Source organism: Polypterus senegalus, chromosome 2 (assembly GCF_016835505.1).
Source record: "Polypterus senegalus isolate Bchr_013 chromosome 2, ASM1683550v1, whole genome shotgun sequence".
Taxonomy (NCBI): Eukaryota; Metazoa; Chordata; class Cladistia; order Polypteriformes; family Polypteridae; genus Polypterus; species Polypterus senegalus.
In genome coordinates, this window is record NC_053155.1 from 212,051,231 (window position 1) to 212,072,704 (window position 21,474).

The 21,474-nt window shown below is 40.5% G+C and overlaps 1 long non-coding RNA gene across 1 annotated transcript in view; it reads right to left on the reverse strand.

The window, feature by feature from the left end:
• The window catches only part of LOC120523713, a 72,081-nt gene extending 60,557 nt beyond the window's left edge, over positions 1-11,524 (reverse strand). The window contains exon 1 of the long non-coding RNA XR_005632682.1: positions 11,092-11,524. This is a non-coding gene — a long non-coding RNA (uncharacterized LOC120523713). The remainder of the gene's footprint in view (positions 1-11,091) is intronic.
• Positions 11,525-21,474: the final 9,950 nt, after the last annotated feature.

Sequence of the window (21,474 nt, forward strand, 5' to 3'; positions counted from 1 at the left end):
GTTTTCAATTTGATAAACAAGTAGGCAATGGCTGGAAGTGTTTTGGAATTGAGCAGCAAACAGCTTATTGATTTTCTGATGAATAAAAAAATTAGCAGAAATGAAAGACTAGTATACATTGACTCTGATTGTGCAGGTAGCATGCACTTCACTGACTCTTTTAGTGGGTCATAAAACTACTTGCACTTGTTCTGTCTTGTGTAGGTTTTTGTGAAAAAGAAATCAATGAGGTATACTAGTGACTTGGAATGGGTCCTGTGCAGACAGCTATGGCTTTGTTATGGCTTTTTAGGGACAGCATAGCTATTTGTTAAATAAAAGGGCTTGATGGACTGAATGGTCTCCTCTCATTTGTCAAATTTCTTATGTTGTTATGTATGTTTGACTAGAATCTCATTGTGCCACTTGTGCTAGGTGACAGCAATTTTGAGAGAAAATGGAATCACAAGTTGACACAGTAATCCAGAATTCACATAGGAGTTGTAACCGGGAAGACAACAATTAAATAACAAAGCTCAGGGCATGTAGCCAGAATTGTGGTGAGAAAACAGAGCAGTAACTCATAAGCCAAAAAGGGTACACAAAACCAAAGCCAACAAACCTGAGACATAAATTGTAGTCACACAGCAGACAAAATGTTATTACCAGTAAATTCATAAACTAACTCTATGAAATGACGCAAAGTTTTTCTTTCTTCCAGGAATCCGAAACATTTTGCTTCACATGACATCATGACATGTGACTTCTGGGGACCATCGCTTGTCAAGAGGCCTCACGTTCTGGCAACCAGTCTCTAACATGGCAGTGTCCTGGTGTGGAACATTTTCAATTTTTGAACTGCCAACTGCAGACTGTATGAATTATTCACCAGAAGTGTGTCAAGAACCTCTACTGGGGCTCCTTTATACCAACAGCAATACGCCTACACAATGCGTCAATAACAGCCAAGTTAGAATTTTTCTTTCTTTTGAATTTTCTTGCTTTATAGTCATTCTTTTGTGTATATATATATATATATATATATATATATATATATATATATATATATATATTTTTTTTTTTTTTTTTCATGTAGTAATTTAAAGAGCTTCTGAAAATGTGTCTGTTTACTACATACTTACTTATTTCCTATTTATTTATTTAAGGAGCTTCTATAAAAAGCCAAATTTCCACCAGGGGACAAATAAAGGTATATCTATTTATTGTGGAAGACCAGCCCCCAGACAGAAACAGACAGACAGTCGATGTCCAAAAACACACACATTTATTACACACTACCATGCAATGCCCAAAACCAAATCCTCAATCCCTTCTTTCTCTTCTCTTCTCTTTCTTTCTTTCGCCCTCACTCCTCTCCTTGGAAGCTCTGTCCACCTCATCCCAGCTCCGGCTCGTCTACTGAAGTGAGGCGTCCCATTTTATAATGGCCCGGATGTGCCCCAGGTGCTCCATGACAATTTTCCAGCAGCACTTCCTGGTGTAGCAGAAGTACTGCCCTTGCACCCGGAAGCACTTCAGGCGTACTTAGTTCCTGTTCTGGCAGCACTTCCTGTTATGGCGAGAGTACTGCAATCCAAGGCTTTGTAGACATTTTCCGGGCACCCCCTGGTGGGGACCACAGGGTTGAACAGAGTTGAGCTTCCAATCTCTGATCCCATGGCCCCCAGGTGAACCAGGGCGGCTACCCTGTCATGGCAGGTATTGTCTCTCTCCCAGTCCTTCCAGGCATCTATCTATCTATCTATCTATCTATCTATCTATCTATCTATCTATCTATCTATCTATCTATCTATCTATCATCCCTCCATCCATTATCCATCCATTTTCCAATCCGCTGAATCCGAACACAGCGTCACGGGGGTCTGCTGGAGCCAATCCCAGCCAACACAGGGCGCAAGGCAGAAAACAAACCCCGGGCAGGGCATCAGCCCACCGCAGTATCTATCATTTATTATAAATTATTTTGCTCAAATGAACCAGGGTGAACCAAATTTACAGGACTTTAATTAAAGTCATTGCAAGCATTCTTTTGTATTGTAGTCTTAATTATGCATTTTTTCCAGTCAGTTTCTTTTCCAGTTAGTTGGGGAAATCGAAAATAAGTACAGATGCCACAGAACCTGTTTTAATTAATTTATGTCCTACGAATGACTGGACACCACAGATATAGGAATTATAGAATTAGTTTACTCGTCATCAGGACAAGATAGCAAATCAAATGCCTGCAATGTCAACATATCATGAAACCCCACATGTGAATTTTAATATACATATGGTTGCCTAATGGACCAAAAAAAATAACAAACGGCAGAGCAAGTGATTTTAGAGATCAAGTGATGTGATACCATTGGATTTGGACGTCAGAAAACGTATACTATAAATAACCAAAAGCCGCCAAGTACAACATCCACCCCTTGACACTTCTAATCTTAGATTTTCTAAAACTATTTTTATCCAGACTTTGCTATTTTACTTTCTTTTATCTTTTCTTCTGTTTGGTTTTGTTAAACGTTAATAACTACCACATTACTTTTATATTTTCTGTACTTTGTCTTTTATCTAGGGTGACTGAAATAGTAAAAAGGTACTAAGTGTGAGTTAGATTGCTACTTTCCTTTTTGGCTGGATTTATCAAGGCTATTGAGATTGCTTCTCAATAATTAGAACAACTATAGTAAAAGAAAGACATGGTTTGGTTAGTAAGGTGTGCTTTTATGTGTCGCAATGACACATAGAGGTTTGTTAGAGCTGGTGATAATGAATCCCAATATAGAGAGTCTTATGCCGAATATTGTGGAGTGACTGCAAATCTGCACCACTTGAGACTTTGTCTGCCTAAGGTCTCTATATTTATGCACGTGTAGTTGTGTCATACTGTATGTGTCTTTGTGTGTATCTGTGTGTGTGTGTGTTAATCTTCAACGGTGAGAGTAGATGAACCCAGTAAATTTTCCTGGTAGGTCTCAGAAACTCCATGATAATACATGCAGCATCCATAATGAAAATAAGCCATAAATCATTTTTAACAACTTTAATAACACAAGAAAGAAAAACAAGAATATTACATACTCAAATAATTTTTAGAGGCTACAGAAGTTTTGGAAAAGTTTCATCTATAAACCAGATTATGACACTTAACGAGTGTTATTTCCTTTCTACTGCATAATCTTGCTAGAACAGCAGCCTTGCACTGGATGAAGTACTTATGATCATGGATGGTTGAACACAAGATAGATGAGTGTTATGAATCTCTGGGTGTAATTTAATAGGAAACTGACTTATATTGAAGACAGGATGCTAGGGTATTTTTTGTGGTTTAATTTGAAAAAATGTAGTAAGTGCATTAGCGGTATATCCACTATTCACAGAATGGTACAAATAAATGTGATCAATGTATAACCTTCCAGACACTTTTACAATGGGATGTCATAGCACACCTGTTCAATATTTCTTTTTACCTAGACAATGAGGCTAGGCATCTTTTGTGAATGTTCATCAGCATTTGGGTTCAGAGACACTGTGGGAGGCTCAGGAGTTGTTAAGGTTTCAGAACTTTTGTAGTAATGACAGCATTGTGCGGGCACACATTACTGTACTTCTGCTTTTGATGGAGTCCACGCTAGAGTGCTACCTTTCTGGATATTTAATTACCATGTTAGATGTCATCATGTCCATTGCTGAGTTTTGCAGGGGGCACATGCTACCAGAAATAAATGCTCTTTTATAGTATCTCAAAGCTTAACGCTACTCCAACAACAGGCAGAGAACAAAACACTTATGCATTAGAGAAATAAAAATGTACTTAAGTTGACTTTTACTGATGATTTAACTTGAAGCATACAACTAGTAAAAGAGACAAGAAGCAAATCATGATCATCAGTGTCAGAACAAGAATCCCTGGTACAAGAGGAAAAGTGGCACCTTTCTTATCTGTGTCCAGATGGCTTGGTCCAGAGGAGAGGTTCAGAGGCTGGATGGCTTAATGACTTTTGTCAAGATAGAATGTAGATATTAAACCATTGTGACAGACGAGCAGGCAGTCTGTGAGGGAATGAGTCAGCAGCAACAAGCTCTCGAATCATCTTATTCAAATATTCCAACACAATTCCACATACACCACTTCTCCCCTCTTTTACCCTCTGAAACCAGGATATTTAAGCAAGTTCTGATTTAAGTGAAAACGTTTGTGGCTGGTCTTCAGTTTTGAGCTTATTTCCTACATGTCTTTGGGATTTTGTGAGCATAAAAAAATACTGTGTGACATGGTTTATAATGCCGCAAAAGTAAATTAAAATTATTATGAAAGCTTTGATTTTTTTTTTTTTGCTATTTGTTCAGCATTGGTGAAGCCAAGAAATTTAATATGGCCGTTCTGCATAAAAACAACAAACAATAAAAGGGTGAATAACATAAAATATAATTTGGGGTGATGTATCCTTTAAGTGAAGCCGCATTGCCAATGAAGAAATTACAACCAAAAACAGGAAAAGAGACAGATAAATATAGTGGACATCATATACATAGTTATTATGGAACATAACTGCACAAGTCCATTCACTTTCTGAACAAAGTTTATAGAACAAAGGGTCATAGGGAATCAAAGCCTATCCAGGCAGCACTGGCCACACAGCAGAAAATAAACCTGGAAGGGTGTGGTATAGCGTGTCCGCGGCTTAAAAGAAAAGGCCAGTTTTTAAATAAATAAATAATAATTATAGAGGAGGCGTGGTAGTGTGGCTGGAGCGGTTCTCAAACACGACGTGGTGCAGGTGTTTCCTCTCTTAAGTGCACAGGTGAGGAATTGTCCGTATCCATTATTAATGCCGAGAGCTGCTAATCACCACACCTGTGCCACGTCCCCATTATAAATAGGAAAAGTGTGAGTGCGGAGGAGAGAAAAACCAAAAAACAAAGGAAATGGAGAATGGAGGTTAAGGAAGAAGAAAGCTGCAAGCTGAAAGCCAGTGTGTTTGTGAGTGAGCAAGAACAGGCTCGTTGTAAGAAGGACAGACAGCTGGGACAAGTGAACCTTAGCCAGGTGTTTGGTTGACACCAGGGGGCAGATGGATTGGGTCACTCCTGCTGAGTTTTGCAGAGGAGTAGGAGTGACTAAGATCGAAGACGGCTTGCAGCGTAAGGCCACAGAAGGCAGCGGGTGTCAAAGGCTTGGGAGATGGAAGCCCCAGTGTGAGCCCTGGTCGCTGGGAAATCCAAGTCTCAATCTAGTGGAGCCCTATGGACCCAAGGTTCTAAAGGCTACAGACCCTTAGGAGGAGGTCAGCTGCAGGTAGGGGGACTTCCCTGGTGCAGGGCCCGGATGAGAGAAGCAGGGGAGCCGCAAGTTGAAGATGTCACTGTGTTTTTTTTAAAGAAGGGACTTCTTCCAGCCAGTATTTTAACCTTGTTTTTAAAGGGCTTATTTATTGGATTTACCTTAGACCTCCACATTTTCTACTGTTTTTAATGGATTATTTATTTATTGACTTTTAGAAGCACTGCACTTGTTTTGAACACTTTTGACTGTTTTAAATAAAAGCACTTCTGCACTTTGCACCTTTCCCCTTGCTTCATTTGGTGTCCGTATTGTCCAGCTCAGCCGGTTACGGTGTTGGGTTCAAGGGCTCCCAAAAGGGAAGTGGGAGCATGAAGCAGAACCCGCATCATCACAAAGGGATGTCAATCCATTGCAGATTACAACACCCACTTATGTTCATAACTGGCAATTAACTTGACATGAACATCTTTGGAATGTGAGCGGAAAATCCTCAGAGACATGAGAAGAACATACTGTAGGAACTTCACACCATTCAGATTTTGTCAAAGAATGTGGCTAAGAAGGAACCCAAACAATCGGCAGAAATCTATCATAGATTTGAATAGAAGGTGAAAAATGGGCTGCACTTTGACATATGGCTCCAACAGCATTGCCAGATTTGTGGATGACATGATAGTAGTAGGTCACATCACCAGTGATGATGAGACAAAATACAAAATGGAAGAGGAGCAGCTGGTGCAAGTGTTATGACATGTCTCTCAATGTTGAGGAAACTAAAGAGATGATTGCAGACTTTACAAAGACCTGCCCTGCCCACACTCCATTTTACATGAAGGTCTTTGGTAGACAGAGTGAAAAGCACCAAATTCCTTGATGTACACCTGGTAGAGGACCTGACATGGTCTCCTTGACCAAGAAAGCACAGCAGCAATTCCACATTCTGCATTGGATGAAGAGGGCAAGCCTTCTACTAGGTATCCATATTCTATAAGGGCACCACTGAAAACATCCCAACCAATTGCAACACTGTTTGGTATGGGAACTATAATGTGTCAAATTGCCTGTCCATATAACGGATAGAGCAAACTGCAGAGACCATCATCAGGACTTCTCTCCCTTCCATCACGGAAATGTTCACAACGTGCTGCATTCATAAGGCCTCCAGCATTGTGGGAGAATCCCTCCCACCCGTCCAACATTCTCTTTCCCTGCTTCAATCCAGCCAAAGGTATTGGAGTGTGCGGACCAACACTGCTAGACTAAACAACAGCTCCGTCCTACAGAGAGTCAGGTTCCTGAACACAATGTTACCCCGTTATCATTGGCTCATATCTAATTACTTTTCTGTTCTGCACTCCTTTGCATTTCTTGTCCATTGTATATCTACTGTCTTCACTGATAGCTGTTTGTCAATATGTTGCACAGCTGTTGTTCCTTGTTGTAAAATTTTCCACCCCTTTTAATTGTATTATTGTCATACATATTGTCTAAATATTGCAAAGTGACCCTAGGAAATGTAATTTCATACCACTGTATCATGTACCAATAAGACAATAAAAACCATTTGACTTGACTTGACTTTAAACTTGACAAAAACGATGTCTGGGCCAGCTGAAGTCACTTGAAATTTGAGGCAGCAGTGTTAAGCACGTCACTGTGGGCTGTAAAAGTCAAACTGGAAATAACACACAATGAACAATAATGGATCTCTCTACGCCCAACTAGTGCTATAGCAGGATACCTGTATGTGTCATAATTATGCAAGTGATTGCATAAGACAAGGAGTTATAAAAAGCATTTGCTGCTGTACAACGCTTCAGTCAATGACCAGTGTGTTATTTTTAGTATTACTTAGAGTGTATGCCTTAATGTAAGCTGGGTCCACAGACACGTAACATTCCGCCATCCTCCCAATAGGAGTGTTTATGTTCCCTGCATGCTGAAATAGCTCAACTGTAAAAGCAAGCAATCACAATGAAATATGTGTGGGTGTAGTGAGTGGTAATCTGCAGTTCAAATGCCGGGATTACCTTCGTTCTTTTTTCTTTTACCAGACTCTGCATTATGATTGCCAAATGTTAAGAGAGGAGTGGAGAAGTAAACTTTCATGACAAAGGATCCAGTGTGTTTACATTGCCTCTAGATGGGCAAAAATTAAAGAGAATAATGACTCAGTTGTGTCTGTAATTAATCACAGAACTAAGTCTTCAAATTCAGAAACTTCCAGGAAAGCCTACAAGGGAAACTGAAGTTAGTGCTGGTCAAGGGAATTCTGGTTAACTCCGCTACCATTACCAGGAATTGTTTTTCAGTGTCAAAAACCCTAGGTCTTGCATTCTTTTTAGTTGGCATTATAAGACCACATTCAGGTAACATGGCAAATAGTTAGGATGAATATAAACCATCCACAAAATTCAGATTTGGAGGTTTGTTATTATTTCTGATTATAAGGCCTTTGGACCACCACATGGTCAAATTTAGGAGTATTTAGCTGACTTCCAGAGTTGCTGCTCCTGTTAATGGGGTAAGAGAAGCTCTGGAAACCATCATTATCTGAAGCAGAAGAAGTAGTCAGCATTTTTAACAGGACCTCTGCTTGACATCTCGTGTTCAGAAAGACTGGAGTCAATAGGTGATGAACGACTGCTCACTAGAGGCAAGATATGGCCCCATTAAAGAATGTGAGAATAAGCTTGGAAGGACAATAATTAGGAGTGTTTTTGTATTGAAGTTATTGAAGAAGCCATCCCTCTGCATTAAGTAAGACAGTTATCTTTTTGTTATGTTCCTCCTTCTCTTTACCAGTTTCTCTAGGTTACATCTACAGAAATAAAATTGTAAGCTATTTTGATTTCTGCTTGATTGTTTGTTACTCACATAAAAAACGCTGACCTGATTTTCATTAAATATTACATATGCTTTATTGTTTTTAAATATGTTGTATTTGGAAGAGTGGTTATAAAAGGGGGGATTTTTTTAGGTCTTTTATTTTTCCTTGCTTTCATTTTTAATGCTTTTTAATAATAATAGTTTTCAATAATAGTTAATAGTTAAACTATGAAGTCATTTGTTGTTATAAGTTTGACTTGAATGTATGCAATATTCCTTTCTTGAAACAAAATTAATAAATAAATATAAAAAAATATTTTGGAGGGGTCAACTCAAAAATCACCACCAACTCAGGGACTACAATTCCCATCAGGCAGCAGGAGTTCACTGGAGCTGAGGCAAGGGTAGCATCATCATCACGCACAACATTTTGTACCAGTCAAAGCAGAATCTAATCATAGATCAAAGGTAAACACAGCGTTTCTTCTCAATTAATTTTGATAACAATTTAATTGTCTCACAGGATTACAACTTTTGTCTAAGTGTATGTCTTTGTGTCTCATCGTGGTTTGTGTTTAGCCATGTTGAATTTACATAAAACAGTTTTTCCCTTGATTATTTATACCTTGGCAGCACTAAATACTTTGGCTAGTCATATAAAGATATGAAGAGCTAAATGCACACTTCATACCTAAAGTGGAAAAGTCATAAGAAAATGTGCCATGTGTAACATTATTGTGTCCAATAGCTAAATACCGTCCACACAGGATACAATCCGCAATGACTCAAGGCTGTCATGGCTGCCAAAGGTGCATCTACTGAATACTGACCTGAAGGGGGAGACTACAGTACTTCTGTGACAAATTTTTGGTGCTTTGCATTTGTAATTAATTTAGACCACTTTGAAGAAATCTGTTTTCACATTGACTTTTTCTTTAGATCAATTTCAAAAAAGCCACATTAAATCCACTGTGATTTGATGTTATACACTAATAAAATGTAAAAACTTCCAAGGAAGTGAATACGTTTGATAGGCACTGTAAGCATATTAGCATTTTAACTTGGGCCGACCTTGCTTGCTCTTATTCTTTTAAATTTTCTGTTGATATAACTCATCATGCAGCTTGAATACACTGATTAGGCACACTATTATTTCACAAATCAGTAGACATAAAGTCTGCAAAAAACACTGATTGTACTATGGCAGTGAGAAATTAATAGATATTAAAGTTGCTGGTCAATTACTGTGTAGAATCATTTGAAGTCATGGATCCTCAATGTTCACCTAACATTAATACTGCATACGGAGAATGGGAAAGGTGCTATATAAAAATTATTATTATTATTATTAATAATATTATTATATTGCAGTAACATCCAAAAAGGATAAATTTGGACAGCCTTGGGAAAGAACGTCAACAAGTTAACTCGTTATCTTCATGGTAGACACTGCCCATTGGAGTTAGGACAGCTGGAATCGGGATTCTGCTTTTCTCTTTTCTTCAGTGGACTCATGTCTGTCAGAATTTATAAAGAAATGTTACATTTTAATTAAATATATATTGTTTTGTTGGGTACACAGGATAAGGAGTTGGGTATGACACTGCCAATAATATATTTTCCTTTTCTTCCTATAGCCCAGAAGAGGCCAGAAGAAGAAGAATAGTGTCTTAGCCCCGTCTTATCTGGCTTGATCCCTTAAAGACCCACTACTAACAGCAAGTCCTCATCTCTCACAGGAAGACAAATGCAGAATATCATGCACAACTGTGACCTGACTGATGCTGCATCTTTTCTTCTCTTATTTTTCCACCTACAGCATATCAGGGGGTTCGCACTCCAACACTATTTAACATGTTTTGGTGTTCTCGTTTTCCCATGAATATATCATTGATGACATCATTGGAGTTGACGTTGTCAAGTATGGCTGCTATAATGCTGCTTTGAGTGACGTTGTATGTGACATCACACTTATTTAAGGTCAAGCTACATGTTCAATTTTTGCTAATAAAAGAAAGGCTCCTTAATCAGAAGTCTAGTTTCTCCCATAATTCATTTCAAAGGAATACTTCATATTTTCGATGTTGTCTGTCCAGAGGTTTTTGAGTTTGGTGTTCTGTGAAACAACCCCAGTTTATCTGACATTTCTCTTTCTTAATCTATATATATATATAAATTCTGCATCACTTACTTTATAATCCCTTCCCTATTCTGATTTTGCATGGAAAGATTCATTTGATCACAACAATGCCAAGATTTTTAGCTACTGTTAAAATGTAAAGGTTAAGTACAGTTACTATTTGAGGAGGGTGCATTGTAGTTCGTACAGGTTACCCCTATACTATGCATGTCTTCACCAAAAGTTTCTAAACATTGTCAAGTCACCATCTGAAGACTTTACAGGAGCCACTTTCAACTATGGGATATTTTTATGTCTGATACATTCTAATAATAATACATTTCATTTATAGAGCACCTTTCCTCTGTCTTTTGACATTGAGACCCAAACCACTGCTTGCTATCAACTCCATTATACAGATGGACGGGCAGTGTATTAACTAAGTCATCACCTCTGTTTGGCTGAAATGTCCACCAAAAATACAGGACTCATTGAAAATAGTGAATTTTACCTAATTAAACATAGCCAGGTCATTGTGCAATCTCTCCATATTCATGCAGAAGGTTAATTTGTAGTTCTAAAAAGTATCAGTGAACATGGCTGAATGAAACTTGTCATGGATCTAGTATTGCCTACCCCTTTACACCTGACATTGACTGGCAAGGCTCCAGCTTTTCACTACTATATTCTGATATGGATGTGAACAACACTGGAGCACCACAATGAACAGTCCTGTCTCCTTTTATTTTCACTCTGTACACCCCAGACTATAAATACAACACCAGGTCATGTCACTTGCAAATTTCCAGAGAAATCAAATCATTAATTAATGATAGCTCAGAGGCATCTAGAGTTCTTCGTTACCTACCTCTGGTCCTTCCTTGTGTCCTTATCCCATATGTCATGTGAAGGTGGAGTGAACCTCAACCCAAGTAGACAAGCGACCCAGCAGAGCTGTCACCTGTGAGAGAAAGTGAGGCGATGCTGGGAAGACAAAGGTGGAAAGACCTCCAGACCAGCAGGGGAACACATGTCTTATGCAGAAATGTACAAAAATGAACCTCCGTCAAAGCATCAAATTGGTAAAAATCCACAGAGCATCTCTAATTTATGAACGTGTGACATGCTATAATTTGGCATTGTGTCTTGTTAAATATAAAATCAGCAGAGTGATAAATAGCCAAAAGCAGCCTTTGAAAGTTATTATACTAAGCAGTGAAGATATTTTTTTCTTTTGCCATCAGACGCATTAACTTGTTATTCCCATCATGCAAGCATTGCCTTAGCAATGACACGTCAGGTTGTCCCCCTGTCAGAATACCCTTCCGATCTGAGATGAATAAGCTTGTTGCACTGTGCCTGCTCCACCTAGCCAAACCGTCGCAGATGTGTTTATTTTTAAGGTCAGCACAGACTGTTCTTAATCAACAGTGGACTGACCACATTTAAAAAAAAAAAAAGAGCAGAACAACAACAAACCGTGGGAAAGCTGCAGAGTAACTGAAAGAAAAAAATCAACTTAAAAAACCTTATAATGTGAAGCATACTGTTTTCTCGAATAACCCTGTCTGGCCTACTGTTGGCACGCTGTTCCAGCTCCAAAGTTTATAGCCTTGCAGCAGAGTGCTCAGGAAATCAAGTGTCTTGGCCGTATGCCACATAGGCAAATCCCTCATTTGTGCTTGCTGGCAGCAACATAGGATGTATGGTGCCGGAACTGTCGAGAAGCAGGCAAACAACTCATTCCAACAGTCCCAACTAGGGAGGTGTATTTCATTCAGCCTGACTGTAAATTGTAAAAGTTCAAAAAATTTAATTAGCCGTAATGTCAGCACAACTCAGTGTTTTAGCAGATGATTCAGCATATTATCCATTCATATAATTTTTTGCATGCAATTAGTAAATTCAGCTTTTGTTGAATAAACCCTGGAAGGTCTGTCACTTGAATTCTCAGACTCACATATAGTTCATCTTACAGTCACCAGTTAACTTTTGGGATGTGGGATGAAATGAACAAACCCCAAGAAAATTCCACGCAGACACAGTGGCTGGGCCAGGATTTGAATCCAGGATTCTGGAGATGTTTTTGTGCTAATCACTTGCCATATTAAGAAGTTATAATGCAAACATGGATTCAGCAGTGACAAATAATGTTGTCTCCAGTCCTTTCATCCTTTCACATTTAATTTCACAAACGTCACATGAACTTGGAGGGTGTGCATCCATAAATAGCAGCAGTCATTTGAGCTGCTTAAATATGTAGTAACAGAACATATTATTGTGGTCTGCTGGGGCCACATCAGCTCCCCAAACCCGACACAAACAGACACAGGCACAAGTCTCTGCAGCATACAATGCTTCTGTTTAGATGTGGGGAACATTTCCCAAGTTTCCCACCTGCACAGCACACTAAGCACCAAGCACAAATAAAGCAGCACACAGCACTTCTCTTCTCTTTGTCTTTCTTCCGCCTCCACTCCTCCTCCAGCAGGCTTTGTCTTCTCCTTCCCGACTCTGGCTCTTTGAATGAAAGTGAGGCACTCCAGGTAGCCCACCAGTATGACCCAGAAGTACTCCTGGGTGTGGTGGAAGCCTGATGTAGTAGGGCTCCACAGTTCCTGCAGCACCCCCTGGAAGCACCTACAAAACTCAACAGGGCTGTGCTGAACTCCCATGAAGCCCTGTAACAATCTCAGGCATCATTGCAACCCAAGGGGATACCATCTAGCACTACGGGGCAGGTAGTGTTCTGTGCATGTCCTCTCCAGTCCTTCCAGTATCAGGGCATCCCAGCTGGGAAAAGACCCCAGACATCCTCCACACTGAGTGGCTCTAAATCACATGCTACAATAGCGCAGAGCGGCCCTGCCTTTGGTCAAATATGTCAGCACTGCCAAAAAGCCAATAACTTTGTGAAACTTTGTCATTCTGCTTCGTGCAGACATAATGAGTTTGAAGCTTGGCTTTTAATAGTAGGCAGAAACTAATCCAAGAGCACAGCAGGAACACAAGTGCAGAGTAATGGGTTCAAATCTCAAACCTCTCATTCTCCATCTTGTGTTTAATCCATTGTCTGAATATGTTTTCTCTGAATACCTTAATGTGAAGCATTGTGTCCTGCCATGGACTGAGATCCTAGCTAAGATGGGTTCCTGCCATGGTCTTGATGCTGCTTGGGTGGAGTACAGCACCTTGTTACCCAGTAAAGAAAAAAATAAAAAAGCATAGGTGTGTTACTTACCATGGCAAGTGACAGACTGAAATGAGTACAGTTTGATTAACCCACTTATTACACCTTTAGGGTGCAGGCAAATTGATCCACACAGTTTACATAAAGTAAAAACTGGCAGGAATCCCATCATATTCTAGATTTTCAGAATATGCAGACAGATGAAATATGAGAACATACGGAAGATACACTATAATGAACAACTATTCATTAAACATATTTACTTTCTCATAAATTGAGGCATTTTGATAACACTGTTTAAGTAAGGTAATCCAAAGACATTTCTTTCTATTTTGTTACAATGTTACAATTACAGTTATTGTAGTTTATGAATTCACCTTTACAATAATCTGTACATGATGAGCACACCTTGGAGTATTGCATCCTCCACCCATCCTTCTGCTGATACCAGCATAGGAGAGACATCCCCACCCACTATTACAGCAGCCCAGGTGAGCAGAGAGCTGTGGAGACTTCATGCCAGCAAAGCAGCGGGTCCAGATGGAGTATCGCCATGAATGCTGAAGGCCTGTGCACTGGAACTGGGGAGTCCTCTACAGCGCATCTTCAACCTGAGCCTGGAACAGGGGAGAGTCCAGAGGCTTTTGAAAACATCTTGCATCACTCCAGTACCAAAGGTATCACGTCCTAGTGAGCTGAATGATTTCCGGCCTGTTGCTCTGACGTCACATGTGATGAAGACCATGGAGCGACTGCTGCTTCACCACCTCAGGCCAGAGGTCCGCCACACCCTCGACCCTCTGCAGTTTACATACCAGGAGAAGGTGGGAGCGGAGGATGCCATCATCTATATGCTACACCAATCCCTCTCCTACTTGGACTAAGGCAGAGGTGCTGTAAGAATTATGTTTCTGGACTTCTCTATCGCCTTCAACACAATCCAACATCTGCTCCTTACGGACAAGCTGACAGAGATGGGAGTAGATTCCCACCTGGTGGCATGGATTGTGGACTTTCTTACAGACAGACCTCAGTATGTGCGTCTCAGGAGCTGCAGGTCTGACATTGTGGTCAGCAGCACAGGAGCGCTGCAGGGGACTGTACTTTCTCTGGTCCTGTTCAGCCTATATAGTGTACATCGGACTTCCAATACAACTCGGAGTCTGCCATGTGCAGAAGTTTGCTGACGACACTGCTATCATGGGCTGCATCAAGAGTAGGCAGGAGGAGGAGTATAGGAACCTAACCAAGGACTTTGTTAAATGGTGCGACTCAAAACACCTACACTTGAACATCAGCAAAACCAAGGAGCTGGTGGTGGATTTTAGGAGATGTTAACATTGTACAAAGTTATTGTCTGATTTACCTGCATTTTTATCACTCTTTAATTTAATATTGCTTTTTATCAGTATGCTGCTGCTGGAGTATGTGAATTTCCCCTTGGGATTAATAAAGTATCTATCTATCTATCTATCTATCTATCTATCTATCTATCTATCTATCTATCTATCTATCTATCTATCTATCTATCTATCTATCTATCAATGTAAGTGTGTGCTTTGTGTAGATAGATTTCCTGCACTGTACACACATGGGGCTGGTTTTACTGTCTTTTTGTTAGTGTAATTCCTGCAGTTGGCTCTGGAAACACCAGCTTGTACGTCATCTCAACGGCTGCAGCTGCTGGGGATCAAGATGGCATAGTGCTCTGTGGATCTTTGGAGTGACAAGTACTTTTTCAAGCTCCTCCAGGAAAATCTGACATTGGTGCAATTTTCTCTTTATTCCACTGATGGTTGATCTCAGCCCACAAGATATACACATTGTAAGGAGACACATCTGAAATAGTGAAAAAATATCTAAAGGCTAACCGGCAGTCATGCGGGGGTCGGTTGCAGGGAGTGCCCCAGCTCCCAAAACCCGGCACAAACAGACACAAGCACAAGTCTCTACAACACACAAGGCTTTTATTTGGGTGTGGGAAGTATTTTCCAAGTGTGCAGTGTGCAGTTTTAAAATAAAAATTATGCACTCAGGTAGCAGTAGCATGAACAACAGGCACTGGGTTGTTGATGGGGAGACACATCTAGCATTCATCAAATTGCATGATTATGGTTTGTCAATATTCAAATGTAGTTTGCTCTATTATTATCATTTTATAAATATTGTCAATAATACATTATTAAAATGGGTAACTTAACTCTTGCTTGTCCTTTTATTCTATCTGATTGCCTGAGGTACGTGACATCTACTGTCCGCGAGGTGATGATTGACCTCCAAGGTTATTCCTCTTTTTATTTTTATTATATTTTAGTGTAGAATCAACTCTCGGCAGTGGCCAGCAGGACAGCCGCGTGGCACATGCTTATGGGTGCCGTTCTCATCCTCACCACCTTTGCCGTCACTTTCCCTACCTCTTCATATCTTAAATCATTCTTGAGGCAGATTGAAGAGAAAAATTAAAGAAAATGTGCTAAGTAATTGCAACACAAACACTGACTGAATCAGTTTTAATGGAAAAAGATGCCAAAGAAAGAAGAGAAGAAGCTGGCCGCTAGTGTGGAGAAAAGAAGAGCTGCTCAGGAAGCAGTAAGCGCATCAACCTCTGAGCATATGTTAAACATACAGAGAAAGAGTATGAAAACTAGGTAAGCTCAAGTCAAGTGTATTCACTGCATGATAAGTGAACCATTACTGGTACCTTATAAAAAGTGGTGATTTGGATAACAATAAGGGAGCAGACAGGTGTAGTTTGTCTCAGACAGACGTTAATTCCAGAATCTCCATCCCCACCAAAACTCTCCCCCAAACACTTTACAGCAAACAAACACACACTCGTAAAATTAATATATTACAAACATAACATTTCCCCGCCGCCACACCAATATTTCCCCCCTACCCCACCAAATACACTGACTCCCAGAAAAATATTGAGTCTTGAACTTTTATAGAAATAATTGAAATTGTAAAGGACAGTGTTTCTTCCAGTGTGTGCTTCTTCTAAAACCAAGTATCATTTTAAAGTCTACATACTGTAACTGTGAAAATCAGAAAGAAAATCTTTGAGTCGGTCTGGCAGAGTTCCGGCACATTCAGATGCTGAGATGGTTTCAGTTGGAGGTTGCAATACCTCTGGGTCCTCCGTCTGCCAGATAATCCTACAGTTGAATTGATCCACTCTGCTGTAAAACCAGAAGAGTCACAGCTCAGTACCAATGGTGCAGGTACCCTGTGGAGGTGACTTGCATGCCATCTGGAACCATCAGCTAGACAAAATGTGGCAGGCCCTAACTGGATTAATACTTTTAAAGGAGAAGACCAAACAGATTTCAACTTGTTATTTTGGTGACCCTGACCCAGTTTGATATGGTTATGTTTGGCATTTTGACCTGGTGTGACCTATCAAAGTGTTGTTTCATCTTTTTTGGACACATTGTTGTGTGTATGCACTGGAGTGAGCCGAGATAGTTGAGCACTCAGTCAATCCAGAGGAAGCTGGAGTTCACCACCAATCATAAGGTGAACTGCCTGTAGTTGAATGCTGTGTAGCTCTGTAGTGAACAAGTGTCTGGAGAAATGAGTATCAATCTGCCAAATGTGATCTATTGCCATTTTTTACCCTCACATTGGTCTGAGGGTGGTAGATTGCTGTGCAATTGTGTCAAATTCCTTTGTTCATCAATACGCTTGTAAAGTAACTGAAAGTAAATTGTGGATCATTAGTCACTGAACCAGCCACTGGAAACCCACAGTGAGCAAAATTAGACTCCACAAACTCAATCACAGTTCTTTTTTGTTAGCAATTCAATTGGAGCTACTTTCGGCCACTTAGCTTGAAGGTCACATGGCACAATAAGAAAATGCTGATGATGTGGAACATCATGTAACTCAATGCAGATATCTAACTGTATGTGTCCCAAAGGCTTAACATGTCATTGAACTTCCTGCAAGGGAGACGAACGTGGAGGACCCATTTTACCTCCAATACGGCATGTAGAGCATTCTTTGACCAGACCTTCAATACCAGCATCAATCCCTGGCCATCACACAAGGTTGCAGCATCACTGCTTAACGCAGACAATACTCAAATGACCCTCATGTGCCATAGCAAAGACACGTGCTTGGAGAGACATTGGAACATGGGTAATGCAGCTGTCATTCCAGCAAGTAAGTTCCTCCTTGACATGATGGAATGGTATCTCCTCAGATGGTACTTGAGTGGGCCACCCCTGCCTGATAAAATTATGAAGCTAAGTGAGGATAGGATCTTCCTCTGAGGCATGCAGCACCTCCTGGGGTGACTATAGAGGTTTGTGAAGAAGCTGAACAAATTCACACTCATTAGAATCAGAACGGGGAATTATGGCTAGAAGAGATGAAAATCGAGACAGTCGGTCAACCCCCATATTGTTTCTCCTGGTAGTATACTGGAGTTTAAAATTGTACTACTGAGACATTCAGACCAGCGGTGCAGTATTGGTGGCCCGTGGCCAGAGCTGGATGTAGCAAGCAGTGCTGTGAGAGCTTGATGGTCAGATCTGAGAGTAAATGCATGACCATACAGATGTGTGCTGCCATTCACAAGCTCAGATACATGCCAATGCCACTCGTTCACTGAGTCAGTAATTTTGTTCACCTGGGCTATGAGCTTTAGAAGCAAATGCAACAGGTTTCTATGTCCCCTCCAGAATCAGAGACAGTACAACCCCAAGAGCAGCTCCAGATGCATCACAAGTGACTAGGGTGGGGCTACTGAGGTCAAAGTGTACCAGCATAGGTAGTGAAATAAGCTGAGCCTTTAGTAACTGAAATTCCTCTGTGTAGACTGGAGTCCATGTCCAGGGAGCATCTTTTTTTCAAAAGATAACATAAAGGTACAGTAGTGGAGGAGTATTGTGGCAAAAATGTAGATAGTATGCAGTCATACTCAAAAATGAAGCAACCTGTGCTACTGACATGGACACTGGAATTCTCAGAATTGCTTTTGCATTAGACTGGAGAGGGGTTAAACCATATGCAGACATAGCTGGAAACCCTCAAACTCAAATGAAGGTACAGAAAGCACTATTATTCACCATCAAAAGTGAGATTATGCCTGGCCAATGCTGAAAACATTCTATCAAGACACTCATCATGGGTAGAGGAAATGCAACCATGCATGACTATGTCATCAAGGTAAATGACAACCACTGGAATCCCTGCCAAGATGGTTGACACTTTCTTTTGAAAGCAGCGTGAATCTTAACTAAATCCAAATGGCATCCTAGTATATTGGAAAACCAGAATGTGACTGACAAATGCAGTCAGGTCTCGACTGCTGGAGTGGAGTGGCACCTGCAGATATCCATGATGGAGATCTGACCTTTAATGATGTGCGATCCGTACAATTTTGTAGTTAGCTCCATTAAGGTTGGCAGAGGGTTTTTGTCAGGAATGACTGCCTTGTTTACTGACCATAGATCAACACAGATTCGTAGTTTCCCTATCTTTTTTGGAACAGCCAAAATGGAAATCCATGGGGCAGCATTAATAGGTTCTGTAGTTCCAGCCTCTAGAAGGCGTTGCAGTTCAGCAGATACTCCATCACGGAAAGCCAATGGAATGCGGTGGAGTGGCTGGATGACAGGACGCAAGTGGGGTCTAGCAGAGGCTGGTGATGAAAGGTACAGAGACAGCTAAGTTCATCAAAAAGTGATGACCACTTCTGTTGCTAAAGAGGCCAGACATTAAGAGTTACAGATCCACTAGAGTCAAAAAGAATGAAACCAAGGCTGTTAAAGAGATTCAGGCCCAAGAATGTGGCACCATAGCGGGAGACATAAAATGTGAATTTAGGAAGAAATTTAGAACCATAGCATACTGACAGCTCAATGACCCCACAATGTTAATCATAGAACTGGCATAGCCACAGACAGGAGTGACTGAGCAGATAGCTGGAGACCCGAGAAAAACTGCTTCTTAGTCTTTAGATTTAATGGAGACACTGTTGCTCCAGTATCTAACAAAAGTGGAAGACATACATTTTCTAGTTTCACTGTGCAAGTATTAAAAGAGGTGTCCCTGGGTGTCACATTATGAATTGTCATGAGCGGAATGACAAACTTTCACAAAGTTATTGGCTATTTTGCAGTGCTGGCATATCTGACCACGGGCAGGGCAGCTCTGCACTCTCATAGCATGTGATTTAGAGCCACAATTTCCGCAAAACTGTTGGGGCCTTGGAGGAAAGTGTTGCTTAAGCTGCACACTGGGATTGTTGTTGCAATTGTCCGAGTCTTCTTTGTGCTGCAGAGCTTGAGCAGCGTCTCCTGTCACTGCTGAGGAAGCAGAAGATGTGTCAGCGAATTCCACTGCAGACTTGATCTGAAGTGCAATGTGGATAGCCCATGATAGGGTTCAATCATCCAATTTTAGCAAAAGCTTTTTACTGACTTTTGAATTGTTAGTGTGCTCAGCCAGGTGATCCTTAATAAATTCATCTTGCACCTCTCCAAACTTGCATAAACTGGCTAAACCCCTTAAGTTGGCCACGTGTTGGTGAACCGACTCACCTGCCTGTTGTTGCCATTTACAAAGTAGGATTTGACAGAGGATAACACTTTGCAAACAGGAGAAATGTGTCTCCAAGAGAGTCACAACAGTGGAGTATTTGTCTGAATTCCCCAAAGTCCTAAACAACGAGCTGTCCCTCTGTTCCCAGACAGTGTAGGAGTAATGCATCTTACACACACGCTTACAATTTCCAAATCCACAGCCAGGAGATGACTTTCAAAAGATTCCAGCCAGCAGGTCCAAGGCACTGGAGGCCCTCCAAGAACGGCAAAGAAGGGAGGAGGTGGTGAAAATGAAAATTCAGTCATCCTTGTTGCCAAAATGTTGCATACAATAAGAGAGCAGACAGGTGCAGTTTATTTGGGAATCCCCATTCCCATCAAAGCTCTCTTTCTAACTACACTTTACGGCAAACAAGCTCACACTGTGGTAAAATGTACACATTGCAAACATAATAGGTAAGACTATGGGATCTGAGGTATTCTCACAAAGGCTACACAACAAAGAGTACAAAAGGGGAGTCTACCCAGACCAAACACATTCCTAAAATATTAACAGTGTTGTGTCCCCTCCTTTGTATAGTACGTAAAATGTTCCAATGAATCATTTTGCTTTTGCAAGGGAACGTACAAATATTTCACATACCTTTCAGCCATTACATCACTGTGCTGTTATGTCATTGATTTCAAGATGCTTGTTTTTGTTGCTATAGAGATTATCTGCTTTGTAGCTCTTGCTGCTTTGGATTTCCCTTTTCACATGGTCTCTCCCCGCCTATAAGCAGTCCACATATGGGGTTTTCTTTTAGTTTTGTATGTCCTGTTTAATATTAGGTTTCTGTTATTAGTAACACTGACGGCTGTAGATATGGGGATTGTGGTTTGCATGGATGCAGAGGGGCATATGGGGATTGTAGCCTGTGGTTTGTAGGCACTGTAAATATAAAGAGTAGAAGAGAAGGATTATGATGGGACATTGGACTGTTCTTCTCTATCAACCATCTCCATCAGCAAGAAAACCTTTTTGAACTGCACAGCACAGCTGAGAAAATAAGCACTGCCGTCAGATACAGGGACAGCACTGAGCACTTTTCTCTTTCCAGTTTTTAATGTTCTTCCTGGCAGAGGCAAAATGGTGCTAGAACTGTATGGCTTTATCCTGTTTCTCAGTTTAAAAAGGGGGATAATTCATCATATCTTTTTAGCAGAGAGCTATTCATTGCACTTTGGGAATTCACAAACATTGACTACAGTAAGAGACTTTTTGGACTCTATATATTATCTGGAGGAGTGATACAGGGCAAACGTGTTATGTGTTTATTCTTACTTTCCATTGTTGTGTTTGTAAATTGATGTATATATTGGGTGTGTAATACACAAAATTCATCTTGACATTATTCTGGTGTGTTTGCTTAACATTTGTGTGGTCGGGTTAAAAAATACAGTAGGGTTTAGGTGTTCACCTTTTTCCATCTGTTGTAGCAGCACAATCACTATTTAGATCTGCTTG